The sequence below is a fragment of the Cynocephalus volans genome, chromosome X (genome assembly GCF_027409185.1).
Source record: "Cynocephalus volans isolate mCynVol1 chromosome X, mCynVol1.pri, whole genome shotgun sequence".
NCBI lineage: Eukaryota > Metazoa > Chordata > Mammalia > Dermoptera > Cynocephalidae > Cynocephalus > Cynocephalus volans.
Genome location: NC_084478.1, coordinates 169,595,587 through 169,615,785, shown reverse-complemented (window position 1 = coordinate 169,615,785; position 20,199 = coordinate 169,595,587). Strand labels below are relative to the sequence as shown.

Genomic DNA, 20,199 nt, shown 5'->3' with positions numbered 1-20,199 from the left:
CGAGGGAAGCCCTGAGAGCCTCCTAGTTCTTACAAAGAACGAGGGAATCTCAGTTTGGGGGGGGGTTTGTCGGTTCAAATGCCCCAATCTCAGGCTCCATTGCCCACTTTGAGCTTCTTTCTAGCAAGGACTGGTCCCTGGATTCGACCCCAGCCAAACCTGTATGTTATCTGCCTCTCAAATCAGCCTGAGGCTGATTCACGTAATGGTAATGAATTCTACAATGGGGACTGCAGATTTAGCAGATCTGACTGAAATAACATTGTCAGGACCTAAACTGTATCCAAGGTTTGCGAACGAAACACAAGTCATCGGGATTGGGATTTGGGTCCAGCTGTGTGACCTGGGGAAGGTACGCCCCTCTGTGCGCGGATCCCAGTACGGCCTCCTTCCTGACCTCTCCTAGGACTTTCTCAGTCCTGCCTTCACTGCTACTTAACGCAAGTCACAGGCCGTGGAACTCCTCTAAGGACACTCCCTTCCTAACAACCATCAGCTATACTTCCGAGGGCTGCTCCCTGTGGTCCAAACAGGCTGGAAAGACCCCATCTGGGTCCTGGGAAGCAGCCCTTCCCCTGCTGCCCTGAGGATGGGCTGTTCATCGCTCTTGGGTTCTCACCAACAGCAGACTTCTACTCTTGCTTCCGTGTTTTCTGTATTTTCAAGGTTTAGGGACCAAATAAACAAAGCAATCCCCACATTTCTGCAGCATTCTCATGGGGGGACAGAGTGCAAGCGTCCGAGGAAGACAAACACGAGCCCAGCAAGCATGTTCTCACCCACAGAAAGAATTTTCAAGGGAGGGCACAAGGGTCTCGTGGGAAGGCTGAGCGTGGAGGGTGGGAAGCTGGGCTGGGTCACGGGAGGGGTTGAGCGCCAGCTGTGTGGCCTCTGTCTGAAGGGAAGCTGGCCACCCTGCTCTCTGCCAGTCCTGCCAGCCGTGGCTCCCATGTCGGGGGACACGGAGAATAAGCCAAGAATTACAGCCTCGGTGGTGCATAATATGATGGCTGAAGCCCAGGGAGCTGTGGGGAAACAGGAGAGGGGCTAGCCCACCTAGGGCATCAGGGGAGGGGTCTGGAAAGGGGTGGCACAAAAGCCGGGCCTCACTGCAGCTGAGGCGTGCAGGCACAGTAGGGGCAGCAGCTCGTGCCGGCTCTGCCCCCTTCCTCTCCAGCACCCGCTTCGCAGCCCTCGGCTGCAGGTAGCAACGTCGCAAGTGCCTGAGATGAACTGGCCAGAGCTCACGTCCTGCAGGAATTCCCTAGAGCAGCAGTGATCCTGCAGACCCGTCTCCATCAAACTCCAGACCCCCACCGCAGACAACGCTGCAAGCGCAGGACGGCTCTGGCAGGAGGGTTGTCTTCAGGGCCTGTGAAAATCAACTGCACGTTTACAACTCGCTCGTCTTGGATCGTTTCTGTAAGAGCCCAGCCGGGGAACTAAAGCAGGATCTCACCAGCCGTTCTTTGTTCTCGGTGAACAGAGGGCGGAATTCAGGAGGCTAATCGGATGGAGGTGAGGGCCGAGCCTGGGGAAGGAGCTGGCAGGGCCTGGTGAGCCGGGTGCGCTCCCGTCCGTGCGTGGAAAGGGCTCCAGGGTTTCCTGTGACTTGGACAATTGCTAGAAAGCTGTCCTTTCCAGCCAGCAGTCCTGCGGCAGAGAACACAGGATGGACACGTGCTGGAAAAACCACACCCTAGGCTCTGAGTTTATCATCTTGGGCTTTGGAGACCTGGCCGAGCTGCAAATCCCCCTTTTTGGACTCTTTCTAATCCTGCATCTTGTCACCCTAGCGGGGCACATGACTATTGTGCTCGTCACCCTCACGGACTCCTGTCTCCAGACCCCCATGTATTTCTTCCTTCGAAACCTGTCCACCATTCAAATTGGCTATGTACTGTTTATTGTCCCCAACATGCTGGTCAACTTCCTGTCCGGGAACCAGCGGATGCCCTTCCTGGGCTGTGTCCTGCAGATGCACCTCTTCGTCGACCTGGGCGGGGCAGAGTGTTTCCTCCTGGCCGCCATGGCCTATGACTGCTTCGTGGCCGTCTGCCACCCCCTGCGCTACACACTCATCACCAGGGCCCTGTGCCTGCACATGCTGTCTCTGGCATGTGTCGGCGGCTTTGCCCTCTCACTCACCCTCACCACGCTGATATTCCTCTGGCCCTTCTGCCAGTCCCGTGAGGTCGACCATTTCTTCTGCAACATCCCTGCGGTGCTATTCCTGGCCTGCGCAGACACGCGAGCCAACGAGATGGCAGTCTTCCTCGTCTGCACGCTCGTCCTGCTGCTCCCGTCCGTGCTCATCCTGCTGTCCTACGGATTCATTATCAGCGCCGTCCTCAGCATCCACTCTGAGGGCAGGAACAAAGCCTTCTCCACCTGTGCTGGGCACCTGCTGGTCTCTCTCCTGCACTATGGCTGAGCGATATTCATCTACATTTGCCCCACTCATGCTACACCCAAGGACAGGACAAAATCGTGTCCTTGACCTACACCAACGTCACCCCCATGCTCTACCCTGTGATCTACAGCCTGAGGAACAAGGAAGTCAAGGGAGCCCTCAGGAGCCTCCTGCGGCGCCACAGCCGCTGAAGAGCAGCAGCAGGTGACCCCTGCACCAGGTGACCCCGGCCCCAGGTGACCCTGGCTACAGGTGACGGGGAAGGCAAGGCGCGGCCACCAGGACTAGCCCGGCCCCCTTCAAGAGCCCCGTCAGTCCTCAGATCATGCACCCTGCAGCCCGTCCTCCCCTTGAGTGCTTGGCCATGGTTCTCAGCACACCAGAACTCGCTGCGCCCTTTTCTGTTTTCAGACAGAAGAGAAGAATCCTGAGGTTTTCTGAGACAGGGCAGTTCTGCAGTGTCCACCCCCTCAGGGGCAATTCCAGGACCACCTGGATCACTGTCAGCCATGTGGACAGGCAGAAGGTCGTGACATGACCCGAACAAAACGTGAAGCCAGCCACCTCTCTGGACAAAACGCCAGCGGGGACAGAAATACAAGGAGCTCCCAGATCCAAACTAGGTAAAGTTTGGATGCAAAGGCTGAGCCGGCCCAGACACGGAATTCCTACATCGGGAGAAAGTGACCTGGAGGTCAGCCGAGACGCAACACTGCACACCGAAGTGGCAGCATTAGGGTTAGTAGCGGCAGCACTGAAGGGCCTGTGACCTGCCCACACCACACTGCACCCTGCACACGCCCACCGTCCTCACTGAGGCGATTCAGTATCTGCCCTGTTCCTAAGCTTCTGGGCCAGCTCACGCCTCCTCGTCCTTTGAATCTCGCTTACAGTCCACTTGCTCCCGAAGCCCGTGCGGACGGCCCCTCCTCCATGGCTCCATGTGCGTGCGCTTCATCCACTACCCCCAACTGGCCTGGAGCCTCCTTAAAGGCAAGAACTGTCATGACTCTCTGTCACCCCAGCACCTGGCACATAACAGGTGCTCAACAAATGGTAACTGACCCTTGGCTCTCGCACAGAAATACCTTTGGATCCCAGCTGCTAATGCACTGAAATCTTTCAATATCCTCCTGGGCCAAGGCCTCTGCGATTCGGGGATGATGATCGGGTGTAGTGATCTCAAGAAAGTGTTTTCTCAACCCACTCCCACCCCACAGGCTGGGTAAGTGCCAGGGAGCCATGTGGTCCACTCCACCATAGCACTTAGCAGGAAATATTTCTTGAATGAACGCGTGAATGAATGAATGAGGGTCTCTTGTGTACCAGACACTGGGCCTAGCCCAGAAAAGCTTAAGACAAGGTCCCTGCCTTCAAGAAGCTCACAAATTAGCCCGGGCCATTAGGCACTAAAACAATGCTTACTTGCTAGTCATTCTTAGGAAGGGCTGAATCATCCCCAGCACAAAACCTAGGAGCACCCACACACTATTAAAAGGGCCAAGAAGGAGGGAGCCGAGGGCCCCGACAGACCCTCCACTGAGCAACTAAACCGACACCAAGACCACCTCCCTCTGGACTTCGTGTTCAATCAATGACACATTTCCTTATGATGTGAACCCAAAAAGCATTCCTAAATGAGGCATAAAAAACAAAAACAAAAACGTAAGCGTTAGCTACTTCCAGGCTTGCCCGCTCCCCTCAGTTCACTGCTCCTAGCACGTCCCTCATAGTGCCTCGGTGAGGACCCCGCCCTCGGAGCCACCAGAGGGGCGCTCCTAGATAGGAGCGGCCAATCTTGAAGGGTAGGAACCATGTAGGCCCTTTATCCTAGTGCCCAGCCCTGCCTGCTCTCTGGTCACTGACAAGGCCACGGCAAGTCACTGAAAGAAGAGGACAGCTATGGAAAAGAATCCATGACAGGCTCCACCCGGGAGCTCACAAACCAGTGTGGGAGACAGACCAGCAAATTCCTGGAGACAGCCCAGTGCTATCAATGCTACGCCCAAACATAGGCCCAGGTGCTATCACCTGGGGCAATACTGTCCCACACCTGCTGGGATTGTGGGGAGGGTTGCATGAGATGATTCACGGAGAGTGACACATGGCCCAGAGCCAAGCACACAGGTGCCAAACTAGTGGCAGTGGGGATAGGCCGAAGTTCAGGGCACCACCTAGCCCTTCCAGGTTGCCCTCCCCTGTCATGGTGCACTTGCCCTCAGGGCTGGACAACGCTGCAGCCCGGTCGGGGGGGGCGGCAAGGGGGACACCAAGCCGTTGTAGCTTGCAGTGAGCACCCCTTTATTGGAGCAAGCTTAGGCGGCTGCCTCTTCCTCTCCCACCTTGAGAAACATTAACTCCCACTGCTCACATCCCTAAATCCTCCCCTACTTTCAAAATAAACTAGCAAAATGCTGACAGCTGTTGAATCTGGATGAAGGGTACCTTTGTTTTTCAATATTATTCTTACTGTTGTGTAGATACGTAATTTCCACAATAAAATGGTTTTTTTTTTTGTAAATTTTATTTTGTCGATATACATTGTGGCTGATTATTGCTCCCCATCACCAAAACCTCCCTCCCTTCTCCCTCCCCCCCGCCCCCCCAACAATGTCCTTTCTGTTTGCTTGTCGTATCAACTTCAAGTAATTGTGGTTGTTATATCACCCCCCCTATTTTATTTTTTTTTGTGTGTGTGTGTGAATTTATATATTAATTTTTAGTTCCCACCAATAAGTGAGAACATGTGGTATTTCTCTTTCTGTGCCTGACTCGTTTCACTTAATATAATTCTCTCAAGGTCCATGCATGTTGTTGCAAATGGCAGTATTTCATTCGTTTTTATAGCTGAGTAGTATTCCATTGTGTAGATGTACGACATTTTCCGTATCCACTCATCTGATGATGGACATTTGGGCTGGTTCCAACTCTTTGCTATTGTAATGAGTGCTGCGATGAACATTGGGGAACAGGTATACCTTCTACTTGATGATTTCCATTCCTATGGGATTATATCAAACTAAAGAGCTTCTGCACAGCAAAAGAAACAATTAACAGAGTTAACAGACAAACAACAGAGTGGGAGAAAATAATTGCAAAATATACATCTGACAAAGGATTAATATGCAGAATATATAAGGAACTCAAACAACTTTACAAGAAGAAAACAGGCAACCCAATTAAAAAATGGGCAAAATAGCTAAGTAGGCATTTCTCTAAGGAAGATATACAAATGGCCAACAGACATATGAAAAAATGCTCAACATCACTCAGCATCCAGGAAATGTAAATCAAAACCACCTTGAGATACCATCTAACCCCAGTTAGGATGGCTAAAATCCAAAAGATTCTGAACGATAAATGCTGGCGAGGTTGCAGAGAAAAAGGAACTCTCATACATTGTTGGTGGGACTGCAAAATGGTGCAGCCTCTATGGAAAATGGTATGGATGTTCCTCAAAGTATTGCAGATAGATCTACCATACGACCCAGCTATCCCACTGTTGGGAAAATGTTTTAAAGATTAAAGACTACTGATTGGTCCCCCTTGCCCAGGCAGCCCCTTCCTTAGAATGCCATCTCCTATATCCCCATTCACGTGTGCACGGGCACACGCACACACACATGCACACACATGCACGCACACGCACACACGCACGCACGCACACATGCACACGTACACGCGCATGCGCACACAGGCGGCCTTTGGGGAAGCACAGGCAGCGGGTCAGGCCACTCCCAGGCAGTGGTTGGGTGTCTGGCAGCACAGGGGACCCAAGGGAGGGGGGAAGGTCACTTCCCAGTCATGGGTGGGGCGCAGATCATGCCACGGCCGTGAGAAGGGCATGGACACCATCTGGAGGGACGTCAATGGCAGGCGCCCTTCCTGGTCAGTGGGCAGTGCCTTGAGGATCAGCTGAGCTGCTCAGAGCAGGGCAGCCTCTCCATTCCCAGACAGGCTGGTCCTGCCCATGCGTGGCTGCCATTCACTGTCCCCAAGTGGCAGCGGGGAGGGTAGGACGGGGTGTTCAGAGAAGACCAAGGTCGAAAGGCCAACCGGGGCTTCCCACCAGGTCCCCACCCTGAAAGTCCGGGGTCCAGCACAGGAGCCTTCTGGAGGCCGGTGGCCCTCCGTGACCTGCACGGGGTGACACCAAGGGCAGACCCACCAGCCCTGGTAGGTAGGGCTGGGCTCTTCCCCGGTCCATATTAGGCTGGCCTTTGCCGTCCCGATCCCCCTACTGAAAGACAGAGGGCCCGACTCAGGCACAATCTCTAGGGAAGGGGCTCAGGAATCTGAACAGACCAGGGAGAGGCTGTTCTTGTCAGACGGGTGAGAGATGATGCCAGCCTGGCCTAGGGTGGCCTAGGGAGCATGGACAAGACATATCGAAGGGAATCGATTGGTGGAAGGTGAGATGAAAGCAGGGGGCCTGTGGAAATGCCTGTCACCAAGACAGAGAACACAGGAGAGGAAAACACTTGGAGAGTGGGGGAGAGAGATCGGTTGAGAGCTGGTTGGGTGTCAGGTGACTACAGAGCATCCAAGTTCATGTGGCTGTAGTGATCCAAAGCCCAGGAATTCAAGACAGATGTTGAGCATGTCTTACTTAGCAATCACCTTCCTCGAATGTATACACCCTGGCCCTGTCACCTGTGAGGCTTCATCATCACAGACTATGCCTAATGTGTTCTAAAATGTATTTAATACATTCCCAGCAAGTCCTCTCTGATTCAGAAACACAAAGGCTTTGACTGCCAGAGCGCTTGCCGGGACTGGTGCTCTGGGGTTATTTGCTGAGCAGCCCCGTCTATGTGCGTAGTTTTTGTGTTCGCGCGCACTTGTGTTTATACGTGAGTGCATGGAAAGGGCAGAAGAAAAAACCCATTGTGTAATATTTAGGACATGCTGATGAAGGAAACTGTCACGTGCCCTCTGGAGGAACCACTGTCAAGGCAGAACGAGCACTGTGTGGAGAATTTAGAAAGGGGTGTTTCCTGGAAGCAAGTCAAAGCTGCAGACAGGGAAGCTGTGGAGCGTTGGCCCCGAGGCTCAGTGACTTCGCGGACTTCATCATAGCACAGTCCTCCTCATTGCATCAGGAAAAGGTGCCAATTAGAAGAACCTTGCGAGGAAAAATACGGTCTCCCATGAATTGAACAGGATAATTAAAGCTTCAACAAAGTGGTTCTCTTGGGAACTAACTACAAGTTTTTCTCAGCAACAATTGAGGAATAACTGTCTTAAGAATATTTTCTCCTTACAAATGTAACACATGTTCACTGTAAAAAGAAAAAGAAAAAAAGAAAATATTGGCAAGTTTGGAAAAGACAGTAAAAATCACCCGTTGTCTCAACACTTTAGTGGCTATCCTTAGACGACCAAAACTAAACGTGATGTGTTTCTGGATAAGTGAGCTAATTCCTGTCTTGTGCTTAGGACAGTGACTGCAAGTACTCACCCAGTAAATGTTCTTGTTGATTATTATTCATTCCTAGTAGGCTTAGAAGATTTTCACCATCCCAAGATCAATGAAGCTCATCTAAACTTCCTCCTACCGTTTTAACTTGCGCGTTATTGTGCATGTGTTAGGTGAGCGCATTCTCCTTAGACACGATTCGGGTCGTGCAGAAGCGCTTCTGTCTACACTATTCCTTCACACGCTGCTCTCCCGGGCTCCTGCTGAGGTGTGGACCGACAGCTTCATTGGTTCGCTCCTATTTCTATCCGCTACCTCATTTCATTCATTCGGTAGCCACTTGCACCTCAGAATTGTCCTGAAAAGGGTGAGACTGAGGAGGCATGTCCAGTGACTCTTGGCCGCATCGCTGGAGGGCTGTGTCCAGGGGTGCCAGCTCCCCTGCACTTCCAGGCCCACCCTGTGCATAGGCTGGGTGGGGACAGAACAAGGCAGATGTGCTGGGAGCTGGAGATGGAGCGCTGGCACAAGACACAGAGGTGTCCACCCCAGCACCTTGGAGTCTGAGGGCACGAGGACTGTGCAGCGGGCCCAGAGGCTCAGCGTGATCTGAGATGTGACGAAATGTCTGTGGAAAGACAAAGGCACAGGAACAGGCAGGCCGGAGGTGATGGCGATCGGGAGGGATTCAACAGGTGTACAGAAAACACAGGAAAGCGCTTGAGAGCAGAGCTCTTCGTTTGTCGCCCTGCCCCTGCTTGCGGTCCCATCTCAGTAGGACCCGGTTACACCAGAGCCTGGGGGTCCTCCTTGACCACACTCTTCCTCGTCCCCCACATGCAGCCGTCCCTTAGATCGGGGGCTCTGACCTGCTAATGCGCTCTTTGCTGTGTTTTCTACGCACCTCTCGAATCCCTTCTCCCACCCTCGCCTGCTTCATCTGCTCGTCCTCAGCTTACTACTCTCCTTTTCTCCCCGACCGTGTCAGCTGCGGGGGGACAAGGCTTTCTGCGGGCTTCCTTCTGGCTCGATCCGCAGTTCCTGCAGCGAGCAGTGCTGGGTGCAGAGGCCCTCAGGACAGACGCCTGCTGAATGCAGCAGCTCCTGCCTGGGAAGGTACCCCCATTTCCTGCACCTCTTTCCTCCCCTCCCAGAGAAGCAGAGGTGGAGGCAGGAGCCAGCTTTGGAAAACGACATGTTTTTATTGCTGTCTTTGCAGTGGCTTTTTAGCACAGTAAGATCGTCCCCGCAGGCCCGCCGTCCTCACCCAGCCCCACCCCTCCAGCCTATGTCACGGTGGGGGGAAGCCTTTCTAGGGGCCACTCGGCTGTCTCGGGCCTTGATGTGACATAGACGTACATGGGTTAAAGCTGCTACACAGAAGATGGGCCACGCAGAAAGTGCATCAGCCTTAAGCTTGGAGGTGGGAGCCATGCCCAGGGTTCCTTCCCTGGGTTGTGCCCAGCCCAGGGAGCAGGGTGTGGGCGGGCAAGCCTGAGCAGGCCAGGTGAGAGCCCCAGAGCCCCGGGACAGAACCCTGCAGCCTCTCGCCCCACAGCCGCGTGGGTAGAAGGACTGTGTGAACAGACACCCATCCCAGGGCAATGCCGCCCCCATCCCTGCCGGCCTCCAGCTGTACCTCTCCTGTTGATGTGCGCCCCTTTCAGACACAGAAGTAGACCAGCACCCACCAGACACAGGGTCACCTCCCAGTGGAGGGCCCTTGGCACCTCCTGCCCGCCAGAAAGCCCCAAGACTTTGCTCCAAGGGGAGGGAGAGCGCCTGAGGGCCCTGCCAGCAGAGGGCCAGGCGACTGGGACCTGCCCCGACAGGGGGAGGGGTGGCTCCTCGGTCCCACAGCCTTCTGCCCACCTGGACCAGGCCTGGGGGCACTGCAGTGTGGCTGGAGCCTGCGAGGATCTGACCGGCGGGAGGTGGCGGGGATGCCAGTCGGCCCCAGGCCCCCCACCAGGTGGACGCAATGGACAGCTGGGACAAATGTTGCCGTAGGAGACCTAGGGGCTGGCCTGGGCGCTCCCCGAGGACATGTAGGGCCCGGGAGTGATGGCTCCACACCCCTGACCTCCTGTCCCCAGGGCTGAGCCATGTGCAGAGACCAGAGGGACGGGACAGCATACGCTTGGCCCAGAGGCGCCTGGGTCCCTCCAAGAACCTGATGACAGGGCACTGCTGGTCAGCAAGCTGGTCGCGTGTGGCATTGGTCAGGATGGCAGGGCACTCTTGGGGCAGGGATAGGCTTGGTGGGAACCAGTCACCACGGGGCCTCACCAGGGGTCTCCAAGGGCAGGCAGCAGGGCCTGTCTGCATAGGAGCCCACAGTGCGCCACACGCTAAGGGCTGGGCCAACCTGGATCCCCAGGGTTTTCGTGGTCCATATGGCCTTGAGAGTCGAGGCAGGGTGAGCTTGGAGGGAGCTGGCCGTGTGGGGGTCTCTCTGTGCAAGTGCACTGGGGTGGAGTCACGGGCTCGTGGCTAGGCAGCCTAAGGGTGCCCAGGGCTCGCCCAGGGCCGGCCTCGCGCCTGGCGCGACAAGACCTGCGTTCCTGTCTGCGCAGGCACACTAGGGCTATGACAGGTTCTAAGGGCGGAAATTATGAGGGAGAGCCCATTGGCTCGAAAGCCTTCCTGGTCTCTAGGGTCCTCGTGGTGGGAACCAATCACACGGCAGGAGGCGTCACCAGGGAGTGTCTGCGCAGGCGCTCTGGGCATTCCGAGTTGCATTGTGAGCTAAGGGGCGGAGCTTGGTATGGAAGCCGTTGGTGGCACAGTTTCCGGTGGAGTCGGGGGCAGCGTTCAAGATGGAGTCTGAGGCTGATGGCGGAGGAGCCATGCTGGTGGCGGACGAAGGTGCTGGTGCCCTGGAGGCAGAGGCAGGTGCAGCGGTCAGAGCAAGGGGTGCAGACGCTCAGGTCAGGCCGGGAGACCTTGGTGGGCCACGTGGGCCAGGGGAGCCTGGTGCACCAGGCGGAGCAGGTGCCCGGCCACCTGGGGATCCTGACGACCCTGATGACCATGGTGGCACTGGCGATCGTGTAGGCCCTGGCGTCGCAGGAGAGGCAGGTGCTGCAGTCAGTGGCGTTCCTCAGATGGAGCGGGCACCACGGCCCGGCAGAGATGTTGTGCCCACGGCTGGAGGCCCGGGTAACCGACAAGTCCGGTTGTATCCTATTGAGGAGCCCCTGTGGCCCGGGCAGGCAGGGGACAGGATGGGGCTGGTGGGCAACAGAGGCGGGCCTCGGAGAGGGCAGGAGGGCTGAAGCACAGGTAAAGTGGGTCCTGTGGATGGTGCCTTAACCAGACCCCACCAGCACCCTCAGCGTGCCCTTCCCATCGCCTGAGAACGCAGAGCTCGCCAGCCTGTTCCTGACCTCACATGCTCAACGCCGAGGGCCAGTGCAGAAGGAGATCAGTGTGAACCGCAACGTCCTCACTGTGTGAGTTCTGAAACGGGCCGGGGAGCTGGTGGCAGCAAGTGGCCAGGGCTGGTCTCAGCCCAAGGAGAGCTGCGAGCAAGACAGGGCTTAAGTTTCAGGAAGGGCTGCGCTGCTCTGCGTGTGCTGCTGTGTGGGAAGGGAGGCGCCCCTCCTCCCCTCTGACTTGATTTTCTCCTTCTCTCCATGTTAGACGACTGACTGCTCAAGATCCCAGCCATCTCCACGTTTCCGTCAGCGCCTGTCTTTACCAACTATCCGTGCTGGTGCGACTCTTCTGGCCTGTTGTGCCTCCACTTTTCTTTAAGCCTCGCCAAGAAAGAGGGATCTAAGCCTAACCTCGAGTCCCGTTTTAGGCAGTGCATGCTTCCCTAGGGCAGTGATTTCTGCAGTATTTTCCAATTACTGTGGGGGCCTAATTTGATTCCTGTACTGGCTTCTCGGCCTCAAGGTCCACTTGTTCTGTTGTTAATGCAAAAAATAAATTGGAGCTGCTATTCGGTGTCTTGGTTCTTGTCATTGTGCTGGATTGCAAAGGACGTTGTGGGATTCAGATACTCGAGTAGTACAAGGTAATTAAAGACAATTTAGGAAATGGAAGAAAAGAATTGATTGGGTGCTGTCATTCAGCATTAACTACTTTCAACATTGTAGAGCATTTCCTTAGCGTGAAAACATTGCATTTGTATACTAAGTGCATCACAGCAGACTGTTTCTGCAGTAGGAGTTTTTGGCTTCCCGGCCTTGTTCCAGATATGGGAGGGAAAGTGCCAGGACAATCGGTTAAGTGTTTGGAGTGAGAGATCACCTCCTTCTAAACATTTTCTATCCTGCAACCTTCCTAAACTCACGAATTGGTCCTAGTAGCTCTCTCATAGATTTGGTTGGATTTTGTACATAGAGAATGGTGTTGTCTATCAGTAAAGGCACTTTGACTTCTTCCTTTCCAATCAATACCTTTTATCGATTGATTTCCCTCATAACAGGTTGCCTTTTCTTGCTTCTTTGCATGCCTGGAAATTTTAGATTAGATGCCAGACATTGTAAATTTTACCTGGGGTGCTGGATATTGTCTGTTCCTAGACATACATGAGCTTGGCTCTGGACAATATTGAGTGACTTGGAAACTGTTTGATTCTTTTCATTCCTGCTTTCAGGATTTTGTCAGTGGGACCAGAGCTGATTTCAGTGTAAGATTAATTTCATTCATTGACCGTCTCCAATGATTGGCAACACTGTGGTAGGAAAGAAGGACTTTTATACAATGTCAATTGAACTGTTAGTAAAATCTGTCCGGAAACTTATTTGACAATTCTATTAAATTAAAGATGTACATACATGTTGACCCACCTTTGAAAGTCTATCTCAGAGAAACTCTTGCATATGCAAATGAGGCAGAATAAACCAGGACTTTATTTACACCACCACCTAAAAACTGTTAGAATGTAAGTGTGCATCAACAGGGGAGATGTTTCATAAATCCCAGGATGACCATCCTGGTGGAATATTATGCAGCAGTGAGAGAAAGAGCAAGGTACTAAGATTGGGCACTAATACAGAAAGAGATGAACACAAGTCACAGATCTCTGCAAATGGGGCATGATATGTTCCTGTTTCTGCAGTAACCTCCCGCCATGGGAACGTGTGTGGATATGCACAAAAATTACTTGGAATGAGCCACCTTCACTGTCAAAAATGCTCATGACTGGAGAACAGCATTACAGATGGAAACAGACCATTCCCGTAACACACGTACGTGCTGTTTAAACATTTTCATCAAGCACATATCTCTTTTGCAATAAATATTATTACTTTGGGAAAAAAATAGTCTGTTCTATTAAGTTAAGGAATAATGCTCCCTACACTTGTTACTAATAAAACATTGGAAATGGTTTTGACTTTGCTGAAGTGACTGTGGCACTGTAGAAGTCATCTATTGGTCTTGTCACCCAGCATCAGTTCCACTTCTGGTACCGCCATCCTTATTTTTCCCAACAAACCTCCACCTGCACCACCATCCTTTTCCTTCGGCAGCTGTGATTCTGGTGGAGTTGACTTCACCACGAATCCAGGGGTGGGCACGAGGCTCAGGCTTGGCCAAAGAGAGCACTGCCTTCCTCTGGCTGTGGGGATCCCATCGAAGTCAGTGACACTTTGGGTGTTACCGGGGGCAGGCGACCATTGGACAGAGGAGAAGCTAAAGCAGGATGGCTGATCTCAGAACCAAATCCTGCATCCACCTGTGCCTGAAGCCAACCACTGCCCTTGAACCATCCAGTTACACACACCCAGAAATTTTCCCTTTGGCTTAAGCCAGTGTGGCTATTTTTGATTGTTTCTGTTTCACTAATTCACGGGCAAAAGAAAAATCTTGGCTACTACTGAATTGAGGAACCAGTTTTATTTGTTAACATATGTATTAGTCGGTTTTGTGTTGCTAGAATAGAAATACCTGAGACAGGGTAGTTTATAATGAAAAAAGGTTTATTTGGATTACGATTCTGGGACAGCCGCATTGGGCGTGGGCCTCAGGCTGCTTCTATTCTTAGCGGAAAGCATCAGGTGGGTACAGGCAGATCACATGATCGCATGGCAAGATGAAGCAAGAGTAAGGGGGGGAGATAAAAGAGAGAGAGCGACAGAGAGAGAGAGAGAGAGAGACAGGATTATATAAACAACCAGCTCTTGTGGAACTAATAGAGCGAGATCTCACCCAGGAACCCCACCCCCAGGGGGAGCATTAACCCGTTCGTGAGGGATCTGCCCCCATAACTCAAACAGCTTCTTCCGACACTGTCACATTGGGGATCAGATTTGTATATGAGTTTTGGTGGGGGCAACACGTCCAGACTCCATCAACGCACTACAGTGATCTGAGAACTTGGCTGTCCTTTTCCTCAACAGAGAAACGGGCACGTTTTCATTCTAAGGCTCCTTGCTGGAAAGCCACCAGGCCATAGTATGTGGAAAAGGAAGCAAAGGAGGTTTTTGTGGGTAAGAGCCATAGAAGGAGAGGAGAGACGGCAAGAGGATAGCTGGAGGAAAGAGACAAAGACAAGGGGGATCAGGACTAGTCTTTTGCAGACAGTGCTCCAGAAACTGGCCCAGAACTGGACCATACGGTGGTATGAAGAAACCTGTACCTTCCAGTCATTTTAATCCCTGCATAATATAATATTTCACAGAGTTTACATACCACAGTTATCTCAACAAGTCTCATATACAGGCCTTTAAGTTGTTTCTAGTTTTTCTCTTTTATAAAGAATGCTGAAATGAATATCCTGGTGCTTTTTCATGTAATGCACTATGTACAGTAGGTGAGTAGAAGGGGAACTGTTGGGTCAAAGAGCAAGCCCTGTTAAAGTATTTCATACATATTACCAAAGTGCCTTCCAAAAGGGTTGCACCAATTTATCTCCAAGTAATTGGGCATGAAAGTGTCCATTTTCTTACATCCCACTCTGTATTAGTCAACCATACCATGTACTAGTACCAACATGCCATGACAAAATCACATCAGCTAGGTGGTTTAAACAACATAAACTTATTTTCTCACAGTTCTGGGAGTGGAAGTCCAAGACCAAGGTGCCAGAAGGGTTGTTTTCCAGTGAGGCCTCTCTCCTTGGGTTGCAGGTGCCTGCCTTCTAGCTGTGTCCATACAAGGCCTTTCCTCTGAGTTTTCGTGAAGACAGTGAGCTCTCTGGTGTATCTTCCTCTTCTCGTGGGGGCTCTAGTCCTGTAGCATCAGGGCCATATCCATATGATCTCTTTTAAACTTCATTACCTCCTTAAAGGACCTATCTCCAAATACTGTCACATTGGCAGTTAGCGCTTCATATGAATTGGGGCGTCAGGGCACAATTCAGCCCACAACCCCAGACAGAACATTTCCAATCTTTTAAATCTTTTCCCATATGCTAACTGTAGTGGATTGAATTACGTCCCCCCAAAACTCATTGAAGCTTGAATTGTGTCCCCCAAATTTTCTGTCTTAGAAACTTGGCCCCCACTGTGACCGTTAAGAGGGTGGGAAATCCTATTATGGGAATTGAAAGGTGGAGCCTTGAAGAGGTGATTGGATTAAAAATGGTGGTCACGGGTGGGGTTCTGAAGGCTTTCTAAGAAGAGAAGAGTCTGTTTTTCTCTGCTCCCTCTGCTTCCACTATCTTGCAATGGGAGACCCCTGGGTCACTGTCGCCACCATCAGATGGACTTTGAATTTCCCAGCCTCAGATACAGCAAGCAAAACATTTCACTTTTCTTTATAAACTATCCACTTCCAGGTAATTTGGTCTAAGCCACGGAAGCAGACTAATACACTAACCTACATCATATCTCAATGCTGTTTCACTTCCTTTTTGATTTCCCATATAGATGAACAGTCCTCTGACACTTGTCCAGTGCTATCTCCTCTTATGAAAACCATCCACTCGTCTCCTTTGTCTCTTTTGTAATTGTGATAGTCATATTTTGCTTACTGATTGGTGAGTGCTCTTTGTACATTAAAGATACCAAATATCTGTCATAATTGGAAAATAATTTCAGTCTTCATTGTTTCATTTTATCTTTGTTCATGGTCCTCTTCTATATAGAATTTTTTTAAAAAAATTTAAACATATTGAAGTGATCTATTTTTTATTATTACTTCTGGATTTTGTGTCCTTTGGAAGGCCTTACCCACAGTAAAATTATAAAATTTGTCCCTTATAACATCTTCTTTAAATTTTAAACTTTTAATCCACTAGGAATTTATTTTGGTGTGAAAAATGACATTGATCTAACTTTGTTGCCCCTCACCCTCAAAGGTTATTCAGGTGTCCCAACATCATTTATTGAATAATTCCTATTTCCCCACTGAATTGAAATGTAATCTTCACCAAATTCTAAATCTTCATTTGGTTTTATTCTTGTAACTTTCTTCTTCGAGCTAACTTACATCGGATGGTCTCTCTGAGGAAATGACCTGAAGGATACAGTAGGTACAGTTGGGAACAGTGTGTGGGAGTGGGGAAGAGAGAGAGAGAGACAGACAGACAGACGGACAGACAGACAGACGGACAGAGAGAAACAGACACACACAGAGAGGTCCGATTGCTCAGCTCGGTTTACCTTCCCAAGGATGAGAGAGTGTTCGTTTCCTTTATTGTCACTGAAATACAGGGAACAGAGGAGCACTATAGGAGACACCACAGGGACGCCACCACTCAGTCCAGACTATGGGAAATGCTACAGGAGGAATGACAGATGTTTTTTAAACAAAATAAAAGGCAAGGGGGAAAAAGGAAAGGGGAACCTATTATAAATCTAAAAACACTTAAGAGACATATCAACCCAATGCAATGTGCAGATACTGTGTGGGTCCTGATTCAGACAAATATTTCAGTGACAATTAACGAAATGAACACTTACTGGGTATATGATGACAAGAAGGGGTCTGTGTTAATATTTTACATGGGAAAGTGTTATTTTCATTATATTCCTTCAAAAGAAACTCATTTTCTCTTCGAGATACGAACTGTATTATTTCTGGATAAAATCATGTGATGCCTTATAAAGTGAGTTGTGAGAACAGTCCCAGTATTTCTATTCTCTGTAAGAGTTTGTATAATGTTAGGATCTTTTGCCCTTTGAATGCTTGGTAGAATTGTTTGGACTTAATGGATTTCATCCAGGTGAGGGAAGATTTAAAACTGCTTGTTTCATTTCCTCCAAGTACATAGGTGTATTCAAGTTTCACATTTCTTGAGGCAGTTATATTTCCTCGCACAATGTCTGGTTAAACACTACCACCTCGGCCCCTCAGGGCGGGTGCAGGACAGGGCAGCTGAGGTCAAGGGGATTCAGGGCGAGTACAGACACCACTGAAGACGTTTCACTGTAGAGCCGGGAGAGGAGAGTTCCGGAGTCCCCAGGCTGAGGTCAGGCCCTGGCCAGGCCCTGGCACAAGCCTGGCTATGGCTCTCTGGGTGCTCAGGGAGAACAGGGTCCCGAGAGAATGTAGAGTCTGACTCCCGAGACGTCTGGAGTGGGACACTGTGGCCCAGCTTGGCACAGCCACAGTGTCAGTGCAGCTTCAGATTCATCACCCACCCAAACTTCTACTGGTACCAAGGCTCCCTTCTCAGGATGGGTGGGGTTGGCCATGGCAGGGGTGAGGTGCTAGAGGCTGGGCCAAGGCTGGCAATGTCATAAAGGGGTCAGGACAGGTGGCAGGTCCCAGAGCAACTCAAGGAGGGGAACGTGGGTGAGGCTGGCAACATCCCACGGGGGACACGTGTTTACAGATGAGACCGAGGTGGAGTTAAATTTAATAAATAGGCGGTTGGGGGTATAAATAGCAAGACAGGCAGGGGCGATCCCAAAACTTGGGCACAAGGGCAGGAAGGTGGGGGTATTGCTGCTGCTGAGGCGGGGGGCTTGGTCCTGTCTCCCCTCCTCCTGCAGGGCCCACAGCAAGGCACTAATGAAGGGGGCCCACGTAGGCGGGGGCATCTTGGCCTGGTGACCTTCCCCATGACACCTTGTCCAGGGTTCAGCCCAGGGACCCAGGCTGGTGCCAGCAGCTCCCCTTGACGGGAGGACGGCTCAGGACGGAGAAGCCCCCTCCTCACCGACTCTGCCACCCTTAGCTGTTGCTGGACACGAGGCTGATGAACTGTTCCAGCTTCTGGCACAACTTATGCTTCCAACAAGAGGCATCTCGGTCCAGAGCGGTAAGAATCTGGGGGAGGACGGTCCCCTGGAGCTGGGCTCTTCCCTCCCGCACGCTCCGGCCCACCCCTCCTCCCGGCAGCTCACGGCTCAAACCTCTCACCTCCCAACAAACCCCCAGCTTCTCCACCCCAAGTCCTCCTCCAACTACACAGCGTTCTCCGCCTCCTCTCCAGAGCTAGAGCGCGGCCCCTCCCAACAGTGGCCTAGACTCGCTGTCCCTGACTCCCCCCTTCCCATTCTCTCCTAAACCAGTGATCTCAGCTTTCACTCCAAGAAGCTAGCAAAAACAGCAAATTAGTCCGATAAACAGGAGGACAGAATAAATAAAATATCAGAAATCAGTGAAACAGGTAAAAGGGTAATAAGGAATACTATGAAGAACTTTGTGACAATAAATTCAGCAACTTAGACATAATGTATGATTTCCTTGAAAGACACATATTACTAAAGCTGACACAAGAAGGAGAAAAAAAGAATACCTGTGGAGCCCTATATCAAGTAAAGAAAATGCATCCAAAATTAAAACCCTCCCTCCCTACAATGAAAACTCCAGGCCATGTGCTGTATTTATTTCCACCAAACATTTAAGGAAGAAATTGTGCAAGCCTCACACTTTTCTTTTCAGAAAACAGAGGAATAGGAACAATATTACCATGAAACAAATCTAGACAGAACTATCAACAAGAAGATACCCACAGACCAACATCCCCTTACAAGGATGGTGTAAAAATAATTAACAAAGAGAACACCAGGAAAGCATATTCAACAATATATTAAGTCTTGCACACCATGATCAAGTATGGCTTATCCTAGAAATGCAAGATTGGTCTACCATATGAAATCAATCAATATAATGCACCATATTAACAGAATAAAGGAGACAATTCATGTGATCTACTCAATAGTTGCAAAAAACCTCATTCGACAGTATTCAGTAAATGATATAAAATGAAATCTCAGCAAACTGGGAATAGAAGGAACTTCATCAACCCGTAAAGGGTTTTCATGAAAAAATTATAACCAGCATCATCCCTAATGGTCAAATTTTTCCCCTAAGATCAGAAAGAAGGCATGTGTTTCCACTCTCACCCCTTCTCTTCAACAGTGCACTGGAGGTCATAGTCATTGAGGTCAGGCAAGGAAAAAAGGGGCACATACATTTGAAATGAAGAATGGAGTTCTCTAAAAAAATTAAAAATAAAATAAAAAGAGGAGAAAAAGAAGCAAAGAAAAAAAAAAGAATTGAGTTCTCTTACTTGCATAGAACATGACCATGTGCATGAAAAAATCCTAAGGAAGCTACCAAAAACTACTAAAATTAATAGGTGAGTTTAGCAAGGCCTCAATATACAAGATTAATAAAACATTTATCACATATATGAGGGTACTTCAAAAAGTTCATGGAAAGGTAGAATTAAAATAAGATATGAATGATTCCTTGAACATTTGGAAGACCCTTCATAGACCAACAATGGTTAATTGAAGAACAAAATTTTTAAATATTATTTACAATAGCAGCAAAAATTAAATAACTAGAAACAAATTTAAGAAAAAATTTTCAAGACATGAAAACAATGGGAGAGATAGACTTTAGGACTTCTAGTCAAGATGGCAGAATAGACAGTCCCCAGCGTCACTCTCTCCCACAAATCAAACAATTTTCAACAATAAAAATGGAACATCAGCCAAGCTGGGACCGCTGGAGCTCAGGGGAAGAGGAGGAGAGACCTACGGAGTTCATTAAGGTGGAAGAAGCCATGATGAGACAAAGAAAAAACTTCTCTGAGTGTTTTGAGCCGTGGCCACTTTAAAGATTGAACTGCTGAGCACATGGAGCAAGAGCCGGCAGAAGCAGCAGCTGTGCCCTTCAGATGGAGTGACTTGGAGGTGGCAGGCGAGAAGAGGGCCTTGCTGGCCTGCAGGACAGCAAGGCCACTAATAGGATTCCCGTGGACCCATGCAGGAGAGAGGAGTCAGAGCAGCTGAAAAGGGGAGCCATTCAGAGGCTGGTGAGTCATCACAAGGGACCGGCTCAGGGCCCATCCCATGGGAATTGTTTGGAGCATGGGTGGTGGGGGAGACGGGCCCACCGAGAGAACACTGGGACACAGCAAGGACAGCTGATCCATCCCGCAATCAGTGCAGGAGCACTCAGAGGAGACTGGTCCAAAATGCAGAATTGCATGGGGTGCAGTTTGATG

General features: G+C 50.5%; 1 pseudogene; it reads left to right on the top strand.

Annotated features, from left to right (window-relative positions):
* The first annotated feature begins 1,672 nt into the window (after nt 1-1,672).
* On the top strand, nt 1,673-2,604 carry LOC134366848 (olfactory receptor 10V1-like; annotated as a pseudogene).
* The last annotated feature ends 17,595 nt before the right edge of the window (nt 2,605-20,199 follow it).